The sequence below is a fragment of the Erythrolamprus reginae genome, chromosome 2 (assembly GCF_031021105.1).
Source record: "Erythrolamprus reginae isolate rEryReg1 chromosome 2, rEryReg1.hap1, whole genome shotgun sequence".
NCBI lineage: Eukaryota > Metazoa > Chordata > Lepidosauria > Squamata > Dipsadidae > Erythrolamprus > Erythrolamprus reginae.
This window is the reverse complement of record NC_091951.1, coordinates 271330978-271341890: the sequence shown is the minus strand read 5'-3', so window position 1 is coordinate 271341890 and position 10913 is coordinate 271330978.

The following is a 10913-nucleotide window of genomic DNA, read 5'->3' as shown; positions in this document are numbered from 1 at the left end:
ATCCCAAAACAACTGGGTAGTCTGTACAATTAACCTTAATCAGTCATTAAGTACTTAGCTAGCAGCTGTGAAGAAACTTCACACCCCTTCTTCTTCCAACAAAGTGACACACACACACACACGTTGCTCTGCTTTGTTTTCAAAGGCGTGAAAAATCAACAAGCAAAGTCCAGAAACCAGCAACCCAGGATTTCTGACGAACTGCAATCAGATACTCTTCCGCAATGGCCAAACCCACATGCTGCTATTTATAGCAGCAGCCCTAATTACAGCAGCCCCACCCAACCACAGGTGGCCTCATTTTCTCTTGTAATAATCCTTTAGTTGTTGTCTCCTATGCATCACTTTACGCATGCGTGGATGTGTCATTAATTCTTGTTCAGAATCCAAAGATGATACAGATGATTGATCTCCTCCTGGGCTGTCTGCCAAACTCCCCTCTTCCCTGTCACTCACGCTTCCTTGGTCAGAGGAGGCTTCGTCGGCAGATTCCATCAGGAGCAAAACAGGCCTGCGGCATGTGGATGTGTCCCCCACATCCACCTGCACATTCCTTGGGGCAGGAGCTGGGTCAGAGCTAGCCACAACAACACTTAGAACAATTTATCAGTGGAACAACCTGTTTCTAGAAGTTGTGAATTCTCCAACACTGGAGGCTTTTAAGAAAAAAAATGGACAACAATTTGTCTGAAACAATTGAGCAGGGAGTTGGATTATAAGACCTCCAAGATCCCTTCCAATCCTGTTATTCTGTAACAATAAGCCTTCACTAGGCTCAAGATATACCTAGTTCCTTCTAGCATGTGTGGTTTGAAGATGGTTTTGCTTAAAAGATGATTAAACTTGATAAGCATCAGAGTAAAACATGTAGATGTGATAACCTGGGAACTTGGTGAGTCAAAGGCCAAAAGGTGATGAAAAGTAAACAAAAATGGCAACCTATCTATGTCTCCAAGGCAGAAGTCCTATCAAAGAACATCATGAGAAAGCATCAAGATGTTTGAAGCTGTTTGCATTTTTTTAGACAAAACTGGATGAAAACAGGAGGGCAGGCAAGATGGGAGGCTATTTTGGGCCCTTAATATCAACCGCTCCAACCTTGACTGTAAAAATTATGACTTTAGCAATCGAGTTGTCGAAGCGTGGAACTCATTACAGTACTGGACTCCATAGTGTCAACCCCAAACCCCTAACATTTTACTCTTAGACTATCCACGATTGACCTCTCCAGGTTTCTAAGAGGTCAGTAAGGGGCGTGCATAAGTGCACTAGTGTGCCTCCTGTCCCCCGTCCAGTTGTCTCTCCTACATCTCATATATCCTTTCTTCCATTCATATATCTTCTCCTCTATTCTCCATTGACATATTTTATTCTTATATGTTTTATCCTATTCTTTCTTTGATATATTTTACTATGTGTATATTCTCTATAACCTGTGCAAAGCGGCAATCACACCATAGTGATTGCCATGTTTGCCCTTTATTCCCCCACCTCAAGCCGCCCAAGCAGATGCCCAAGTTGGGATGGTTCATTGGCCAAGTAGTCGCTCAATCCTTGCCATATCTAGAAATCAAGATGTAACCGTCTTGGAGGCTGCAAAACCAGAAAGTGCCAAAAAGTTCATCAACTCTCCAAATGGACCCTGAAACTCTCCGGGTGCTTTAAAATCCTTTGCTCGATTCCACACTTCAAAACTATTCGAAGGCTGTTTTGAAATCAATCACCTTTCAAAGCTTCCCATGGAAACATACTAGTTTTTTGGATGCATAAATACAGGCAGGAACTTAGCCAAAAACACTAAGACTAAATAAGAAACATATTCGGTTTCATATAATTTTGTCTGACCTTTTTCCTCCGCTGCAGTACGAATGTATGCATTTCCTTATTTTGGCTGAGAAATGAAATGCCAAATGCCACAAGAAAAGCTATATTTGTGGTTTTACAGGCCTGTCTGATTTTTTTTTTAAAAAAGGAGAAATTAACTGCCCTGGAATAAGACTAGCCCATCTTCCTAACTTGATGCACTTTTTCAGTCTTCATGCCAGTAGTGTCTAAAACCCTTTGGTATCTAAAATCCCTTACTACCGGTTCATGTGACGCTTCTGCGCATGCATACACAGAAGCATCCTGGGTGGGTGGGCGGAGCCTCCCATCATGAGCGTTACCAGTTCTTAGAACCGGGCCAAACTGGGAGCAACTATCTCTGGGATCATCTTCTGCCGCACGAATCCCAGCGGCCGATAAGGTCCCACAGAGTTGGCCTTCTCCGGGTCCCGTCGACTAAACAATGTCGTCTGTCAGGCCCCAGGGGAAGAGCCTTCTCTGTGGCGGCCCCGGCCCTCTGGAATCAACTCCTCTCAGAGATCAGAACTGCCCCCACCCTCCTTGCCTTTCGTAAATTGCTCAAGACCCACCTGTATCGCCAGGCATGGGGGAATTGAGACATCTCCCCCGGGCTTATATAGTTTATGTATGGTGTGCTTGTGTTGTATAATTTTTAAATGACGGGTTTTTAGATACTTTCTTTTAATATTAGATTTGTTACATTGTATACTGTTATTATTACTGTTGTGAGCCGCCCCGAGTCTGTGGAGAGGGGCGGCATACAAATCTAATAAAAATAAATAAATAAATAAATAAATAAATAAATAATAATAATAATAATAATAATAATAATAACCACCTACCGCTGCTTCATGCCTAGACCAGATCTTGGCAACTTTAAGACTTGGGGACTTTTACTCAACTATCAGAATCGCAATCGGAATCGGAATCAGAATCAATCAGAATGGAGCTGGAAGGGACCTTAGAGATCTTCTAGTCTAGCCCCCTGCTGAAGCAGGAGATCCTATACCAGTGATGACGAACCTCTGGCACGCATGCCACAGGTGGCACGCAGATCCATATCTGCCAACACACGAGCCATTACCCTAGACTAGCTCCAGCATGCACTGGCCAGTTGACTTTCTGCTCACCCAGAGGCTTTGGGAGGCCATTTTCGGCTTCCGGAGGGCCTCGGAGGAGGGTGGGGGGCATTTTCACTCTTCCCAGGCTCTAAGGAAGCCTGTGGAGACTGGGAAGGGTGAAAAATGGTCCTACTGGGCCCAGGGGAAGTCAGGAAATGGGCCATTTCTGGCCTCTGGGGGAGGTGGGTGAAGCGTTTTCACCCTCCTCAGACTTATGGGTATGGGCACTCGCGCATATGCGATAGCACGCGCGCATGTACTTCCGGCACCTGAGGAAAAAAAGGTTCGCCATCATTGTCCTATACTGTTTCAGACAAGTGACTGTCCAATCTCTTCTTAAAAACCTCCAGTGTTGAAGCACCCACACTTTCTGGAGGCAAGCTGTTCCACTGATTAATTGTTCTCACTGTTAGGAAGTTTCTCCTGAATTCCAAGTTGCTTCTCTTTTTGATTAGTTTCCACCCATTGCTTCTTGTCCTGCCCTCTGGTGCTTTTGAGAATAAATTGACACACACACCCCTTTTTGTGGCAGCCCCTCAGATATTGTAATACTGCTATCATGTCTCCCCTGGTCCTTCTTTTCTCTAGACTAGCCAAACCCAATTTCTCCAACTGTTTTTCATGTTTTATGTAAAATATAGACGGACTGAGCTGGAGTTTAACAGATAACTCTTTATCGCAGGTAAGTAACGTAGAACACTGCATGCTTTTCCTGAGGTGACAGCTATTTATACTGACAGCTCACTGACAGTCAACCAATCACCTGCTGTTGCTACAGCTATTAACCAATTGGCAACTGCTCATTAACTCCCATTCTCTCTGCTGCCATCTAAGGGCTGCTCGGACATTGCATTTTAGTCTCCAGGTCATTAACTATTTTAGTTGCTCTTCTTTGTACTTTTTCCAAAATATAGCAGAAGAACACAACCTAAAACCAATATTAAAACTCCAAGATATAAAAAAACAGGCATTCACAATCATTCTAACTACAATCAAACAGTCATACTCTCGATGGGAGCAAGGTGTTAAGCTCAACGGCCCCAAGCCTACCAGCAAAGGTAAGTTTTTAAAACCTTACAAAAGGCCAGGAGGGTGGGGGAGGTGCGGAACTCTGGAGGGAGTTGGTTCCAGAGGGCTGGGGCAGCCACAGAGAAGGCTCTTCCCCTAGGCCCTGCCAGCCGACATTGCTTAGCTGACGGGACCTGTAAAAGATCAACTCTGTGACCGGCCTCTGGGATACGTGAGGCAAAAGACAGTCCCGTAAGTAACCTGGTTCTAAGCCATGTAGGGCTTTATAGGTGATGACCAACATTTTAAATTGTGTCGAGAGAGACAGCAGACATTTTACATGATTAAATCCATTTATATAGTAGTAGTAGATGCTTGGAACAAACTTCCAGCAGATGTGGTTGGTAAATCCACAGTAACTGAATTTAAACATGCCAGGGATAAACATATATCCATCCTAAGATAAAATACAGGAAATAGTATAAGGGCAGACTAGATGGACCATGAGGTCATTTTCTGCCATCAATCTTCTATGTTTCTATGTTTCTAAATAGGTTTTTTTTTAAAGAAAAGAACAGAATAAAACAGGTGTTTAAAGAGACAGGTGGTCTTCGACTTACAATAATTCATTCATAGACAGACAGACACAGATGATAGATAGATAGGTAGGTAGGTAGGTAGATAGATAGATGAACTCCCTGAAAATAAAATATTTTCTTGCCATACCTTTAATATTGTTTTATTGCCCCTTTTAATTGAATATTACACAGTTTTTCTCTTTCACTAACATACACACTTTTCTGGGAACATAATAATTTTAGAGTGGGGAAGGATTTATCAAATTATTTCGTGGGCTCTGTCCACAGCTGTAGATGAATGAGGAGACTACCTAACCCACTAACAAGAAAGTGAGCTATGACCTCTTAGTCCCTACTCGCATACAAGAAGATGATGTGAAGTTGGAGTTCTGGATAGAATTAGACTTTCCTACTGGTCAACATTTTCCAACCTGGCACTTTAAAGGCATGTCCAACTACAATATTTCTTGCCAGTAGAAAGCCATGCTAAAAGAGATTGTTGGGTATTGTAGTTCAGAAAAGACCGATGCAATTTCAACAAGGACAGTTCTGAAGTCTAAAGTAAACAGAACAGGGAAGTTACACTTAAAACGTCATCCTGAAACCATTTCTTCCCTCTGGAGCGTTTTTTTATTACACTTTGGTTTCCCTCATTTTCCCGAATTATGCCATTCGTGTCTTCTGAATGGATGGCTTCCTTTCAGTAACATTATGATATTCAACTTCCCCTATTTGAATTTGTTCTGGAGAGAATGTTATTGCTCAGGAAACTCAAACTGCCCAAGGAGCTGCTGATACAGTTCTACAGAGGAACCATTGAGTCTGTCATCTGCACCTCTATAACTGGTTTCGTTCTGCAACCCGACAAGACCGACCCAGACTTCAGAGGATGATCAGAACTGCAGAAAAAAACAATTGCTGCCAACCTGCCTTCCATTGAGGACCTGAATACTGCACGAGTCAAAAAGAGGGCGGGGAAAATATTTACAGACACCTAACATCCTGGACATAAACTGTTTTAACTCCTACCCTCAAAACGTTGCTACAAAACACTGCACACCAAGACAACTCAACAAAAAGAGCAGGTTTTTTCCCGAACGCCATCATTCTGCTAAACAAATAATTCCCTCGACACTGTCAAACTTTTTAGTAAGTCTGCACTTCTATTTCTACTTGTTTTTTTCTCATCATTCCTATCATCCTTTCCCTCCCACTTAGGACTGTATGACTGTAACTTGTTGCTTGTATCCTAAGATTTTTATTAATATTGATTGTTTCTTCATTGCTTATTTGACCCCTGTGACAATCATTAAGTGTTGTACCACATGATTCTTGACAAATCTATATTTTCTTTTATGTACACTGAGAGCATATGCACCAAGACAAATCCCTTGTGTGTCCAATCACACTTGGCCAATATTCTATTCTATTCTATTCTATTCTATTCTATTCTATTCTACACATTCCCTCTCTGAGTGAAAAAACCCAGAGTCCTGCTAAGGGCAACTGATTCACGCCATCTCTAAAATGGCAATAGCATTTAAGACTTATATACTGCTTCACAATGTTTTTACAGCCCTTTTAAAGCAGTTTACAGAGTCAGCATGTTTCCCCCAACAATTTGGGGCCTCAAGAAAAAAGAGCTTCATCCAATTGGTAACTTCTTCTCTTCACCTAAAGTTTGAAGCAGAAGTACCACTTGGGATATTTCTTTTTCTAAACCGTGAATGTTCACTGCCATCTGTGGGTTGGAAAGAGAAGCAGCTGTCAAGTAGCAGCGTCTGAGAATCAGAAATCTCTACCTGCCACTGTTGATGCAAGGAAACTTCTGCCACGCAAAGGTTCCGATGCCAAGACATCTGTAAACATCTGTAGTTGTCACTAATGGAGCTCTTCTAACACAATTGCTTGAGGAATTCTGCAACAGAAATGCTCAACAGGAGGGAAAAGCATTGAAACAGAGGCAAGGCCACAGCAAGATGTTTGCACAATGTGACAGCAACTCTAATCCAACAACTATTTCCATTGCCAAAGCAATTTTCCGATGAATTGTATTCTGCATCTCTAAAATATTTATTTATCTATCTATCTATCTATCTATCTATCTATCTATCTATCTATCTATCTATCTATCTATCTATCTATCTATCTATTAGATTTGTATGCTGCCCCTCTCCGCAGACTCGGGGTGGCTAACAACAATGGTAAAACAACATGTAACAATCCAATTTAATAAAACAATTAAAAACCCTTATTATAAAAACCAAACATGCACACAAACATACCATGCATAACTTGTAATGGCCTAGGAGAAGGAATATCTTAACTCCCCCATGCCTGGCGACAAAGGTGGGTCTTGAGTAATTTGCGAAAGACAAGGAGGGTGGGGGCCGTTCTAATCTCTGGGGGGAGTTGATTCCAGATGGCCGGGACCGCCACAGAGAAGGCTCTTCCCCTGGGGCCCGCCAAACGACATTGTTTAGTCGACGGGACCCGGGGAAGGCCAACTCTGTGGGACCTTCCCTCAACACTGTCAGACTTTCTACTAAATCTGCACTTCTATTCTACTAGTTTTTCTCATCATTCCTATCACCCATTTCCTCCCATGTTGACTGTATGACTGTAACTTGTTGCTTATATCCTAAGATTTTTATTAATATTGCTTCTACATTGCTTATTTGACCCCTATGACAATCATTAAGCGTTGTACCACATGATTCTTGACAAATGTATATCTTATTTTATGTACGCTGAGAGCATAAGCACCAAGACAAATTCCTTGTGTGTCCAATCACACTTGGCCAATAAAAATTCTATTCTATTCTATTCTATTCATATTTTTGGAATCAGCACATTAAACTCCATAAAACAGACATATTATCTTTGCTGATACTGTACTTGTATACTTGTGGAGTCTTTTTCCCTTTTGAACTGCTTGATTATCTCTTTTGCATAGTTTGAGAGGCGAAATATCTTCAAAGGAAAACCAGAAAGTCCAGTTGCCTTTTAAAAACGCTCATTTGGGACAACCATCACCTGGAGCCGCTCCGAGTCTTCGGAGAGGGTGGCACACAAATCTAATAAATAATAATAATAATGATTGAGAATCTTCATAGGTGGAGGCAGGGGTGGGCTACTGGACGGGGTGGAATGCAGTTCCACTGGCGGAAATGAACATTCATGATCAGCTCCAACTGATCGGCGGCTGTCACTTCCTGGATTACTGGTCTCGGCTTGGCTCTCCTTTTTCCCCTGCTGCTGCATCTGCATCTGCGCTCCTTGCTTTTTTCCTCTTTCCTCCTTCCTGGCCTCAGATAAGCTTCCCTCTCTCCTGCCCGGCTCCCCTCCAGCATCACATAGCCACTTACGGCCTGAGGTGCAAGCAGGAAGCGTTGGTGGAAGCGATGCTGGCAGCATTTATGCTTCTGGCAACACCCGTTTGCCTGGCTACCCAGCTTGAGGCTGGGGGACGACCCAGGAAGGAGAGCAAATTGTCACCCCAGCGAGCAACACTGGTAAGGTTGTAAATCGAGGTCTTTACAGTTCACTTGAACGATGAAGATCATTCAAGCCACTCCCGCCTGGTCACATGGTTGGCAAGCCACTTCTACCCAGTCACATGACCATTAAGCCACGCCCACAAAATAAGCCACACCCACAGTGTGGCAGTAAAAATTTTGGCTGCCCATTACTGGGTAGAGGTGGTGATCCATGGCACTTTTATGGCTTGTGAACATCAACTCCCAGAATTCTTCATCCAGCACGACTGAGCATGACTGCCTCAGGAATTTGGGGAATTGAATTCCACATGTCTAAAATATTCATCTTCCCCTGCGGTAAGCTTTTTAATTTAAAAAAATGTTAAGAGATATATATTCTTGGGGTAATGCAGCCCCAAGGAAACAGGAATGAAGAGATGAGGGAAAACCATCTCTAGTTTTTTAACCACTGACTGTTTTCTCTCAGGAGACTGAAAGGAAAATTGGAACCCTGAACTCTGTTTTCCTCTTTCCAGCTGCAATAATCCTCTGTCAAAAACTTGTCAATCACCCTCCCTTTCCAGGAAGACATCACCCCTCCCCACTTTTTAAAGCATTGACTTAAGAGATAAAATAACTCTGATTTGCAGCTTAATGGTTCGTGGAAAGTGTTTTAACACTCAGCAAGACATTGCTCGCTGGATCAAAAAAGCTTTAGAAAGCCTTCTCCTATTACTTTTGAACCGCAAAGCCTTGGGATGAGAAAGATCTGCACTAATGAGGAACAAAAAGGAAAAGAAAACTAACGTTCTTATTATTATTAATAATAATACTCTCAGCTGTCGCGGCCAAGAGAGAAATTCAGGTTTTAGGCTACATTTATTGGGTGGGTGTTCTTGGCTTTTATTGTTAAATGTTGGGTTTTTACTAGGTTAATATCCCGCTTTTTAGTACCAGGGAAGGATTATAAGTTTTTTTCTGTCAAATCACACTGGTATACCCAATTATGGGAGGAGCTTAATATGAGTCGGTTGTAGAGGTAGAGAGGTTAATGTAGAGGTTAATTCTCTGCCTTACAAGGCAAAGGCTGCCAGGTCAAATCCCAGTGAGGGTATGGCTAGCTGATGAGGCCAGAACAAAGCCGAAATAGTACTATCCTAGTCTCCCTTAATTTTAAAAATTCAGCAAAAACATGTGATACATACAGAATATAGTTGGTCGGCTATGAATAAATTAACTGCCTTGAAATGGCCCTGGGTTGGGCCTAGTGTCAAAAAGGAACGGTGACACTCCTTCAATAGACCAGGGTGATCCGACAGAAAAAAACATATAGCCCCTCCCTGGTACAAAGCTGAAGTGATCAGATCCTGTGAAGCCCCAGGATCAAATCCCAGTAAGGGTATGGCTAACATGGCTAACTGATGAGGCCAGAACAAGGCCGAAAATAGTCAGGCTGGTGTTTCTGTCCTTGTTCTAAGGCGAACACAGCGAGACCTGAGCTGCCTTCCTTCTACGAAAACACACACACATATATATATAGTCTCCCTTAATTTTCAAATTCAGCAAAAAAACATGTGACATACATATATATATATATATATATATATATACACACACACACACACACACACATACATACACCATTTTTCACAGTTATGACCGTTGCAGCATTCCGTGGTCACGTGACTTCTGTTGGGATGCTGGACAACTGACTCACCTTTATGATGGTTGCAATATCCTCCTTTCACGTGATTCCTTTTTGGAGACCTGGCAAATAAAGTCAATGGAGGAAACCAGATTCACTTAACAACCGTGTTACTAATTTAAGAACTGCAGTGATTCACTTAACAAATGTAGTGAGAAAAGTCATTAAACTCAAAAAACATCTCCTTTTTTCAGTGCCTTTGTAACCAAATAGTCACTGCTGTTTAATTGTTATTAATATTAATATTATTAATTATTATTAATATTCTCATTATTTTTTCTTATTATTATATACGGTACTGTCTTATTGTCAGGACTTAGGCCAAACTAGAAGCTTCTGCAAGAAAAAATAAATAAAAAGGAGTGAAATACAGAAATGCTTTTGGCATCGGAGAATTTTAGGTCCATGAAAATAGACATAGGAAACATAATGTTGGAAATAATGTTGACAAAGTGTATAATCTGACCCCATTTATTATGCAGACTGGAATTCGGTATTCTTTAAATCTAAACATATGTTTGCAACTAACATTTCTACACATTATGCCAGATTTATAGTATATTTCTTTGGTGACGTCTGGCTATATGATCCCACGGGGCATTTCATACAAAAATGCGAAAAACAACATTCAGGTGAAATCACCTGCTTGTTGTCTGGTATTTCTAATAAATAAATAAATAAATAAATTTCCCTTTGCCACGAACATGTTCATGAAAGAAAACACAGTTAAATCAATACTGCAACTTCGTAAAATCAGCATTTTTATATGGTTACGGTTATCTCCCGTGTTATATAGCAGCAACCCCCCAACCCTTTGGGCCCAAGGACCGATGGAAAGAGGTTTATTGTTGGTGGAACAAAAGAACTGTTTAATGATGTTGAAGTACAGACTTTAATAGTTAAATTATTATTATTATTATTTATTGGATTTGTATGCCGCCCCTCTCTGCAGACTCGGGGCGGCTAACAACAGCAACAAAAACAGCATGTAAATCCAATCCTTAAAATATCTTTAAAAAAAACCCCCTTATTTGTAAAACTAAACATACATACAAACAAGCATACCATGCATAAATTGTAAAGGCTTAGGGGGAAAGAATATCTCAGTTCCCCCATGCCTGACGGCAGAGATGGGTTTTTAGGAGCTTACGAAAGGCAAGGAGGGTGGGGACAATTC